Source organism: Elephantulus edwardii, unplaced genomic scaffold, assembly GCF_000299155.1.
Source record: "Elephantulus edwardii isolate Elephantulus edwardi_28Jun2011 unplaced genomic scaffold, EleEdw1.0 scaffold00012, whole genome shotgun sequence".
Lineage (NCBI taxonomy): Eukaryota > Metazoa > Chordata > Mammalia > Macroscelidea > Macroscelididae > Elephantulus > Elephantulus edwardii.
Window position 1 is genome coordinate 13,239,686 of NW_006399762.1, and position 1,702 is coordinate 13,241,387.

Below are 1,702 nucleotides of genomic sequence, written 5' to 3' on the forward strand. Positions count from 1 at the left end.
CACATAACAACAACAACAATACTATACTAATCACTATAGCTGTCTTAGAAGTCTAGTAGAGCTATGACAGAAAAGCTACAGAAGGCTTTAATGAATAAAAAGTTATTATCTCACAATCTGTTGTTGTTTTTTTTTATATGTAGAATTTAAACTTACCCATAACTGGATTTTCAGAGACAGATAATCACACAGGAGGAGGTTGCCCATCCTTCTTCAAAGCAGCTTGGCCTCAAATCCCGTCGCTTCAAGATTGCAGTGCACTGTTAGAGAATGTTCTTAATTTTTCTCTGAAAACTTTAAAATTCTTGAGTTTGTCTTCTTGAGCATGTTTTTGACATCTTACATTAAGCTCTTCATAATTTTCCCCCCATGAGATATATTTTCTCCACATTCTAAAGCAAGTTCCAAAGTCTCTTTGTATATTCATTTTCATAATGAATTTTAATGTCTTTTTTTCCACATTCTTCATGAACAATATTATTGAGGTCATAAATAACTAATTTGGATTTTTCATTAGTATTATAAATTTTAATACATTAATATGTTTTTATATTGTCTCAAAGTTCTGTTAAGGATCATAATTTTGGTTCTCATGTACTTTTTACATTTTCTTAGCTTCAAATTACATGTAAACAATTACTCAAATAGTTTACATTTCCCCTCCAATCTTATCCTGACAGCTAATATTGAGGTTCTCTATTGACGTTTTTCACAGCTTTCATTTCTGTGTGTTCAATTTGTTCATGTGTAGTCACTATCTTTTTAATGAGTATTTTGAATGAATCCGTAATTCATCACACAAAAAAATTAATATGATTGTCACTCCCTATCTGTTTCTAAGACCAAAACCTTGATTTCCAAGCAGTATTCCAAGTTATTATATCCAATATTTCCTTTTAATAACTTGTCGGTCAGTGCAACTGAGTCAAGTAAAACTCATAGTAACCCTATTAATAATAGATCAAAAAGTCTATCTTATCCTGTCCTATCCTCAAATCTCTGAGATACTTGAGCCTATTAGTGCAGCGACTGTGTTAACAAATCTGTTTGAAGGTTTTTCTCTACTTCACTATATCTCCACATTTCCAACGATGATGTCCTTCTCCAAGGTATCTCCTATTTATATGCTCAAAATACATGATTTTTGCCTCCAAGGAGCACTCTGTCTGCACCTTCTCCAAGAAATATGTTTGCTCTTTTGACAATACACTGGATATTAAGTACTTTTTCATAAAACCATAACACAAAAGTACCAATTCTTCTTCGGTCATCCTTATTCATTATCCAGCTCTTAGATGCAGAACAAATGATCAGACAAACAATGGCCTCAGTCAGGCACATCTTAGTCCTCAAATTGGCATCCGTGTTCTTCAGTAACTTTGAGAGTTCCCTCACTTTAGACTTTCCTCACGAAATATATCTCTTGATTTCTTGACTGCTTAGTACCAAATGTATTGATTGTGGATCCAAGTAAGATGAAGTAGTTGACAGTTTCAATCTTTCCTCCTTCTTTCATGATACTGCCTCTTGGTCTGGTGGAAAAATTTTTATTTACACTGAAACTCAATCTATATGGAAAAGTGTAGTCTATAATCTTCTGCAGTAAGCACCTCCTTATTTTCAGCAAGCAAGTTTGTATCATCTGCATAATGAAGGTTATTGATGCATCTTCCTTAAACCATAATGCCACATTATTCTTCTA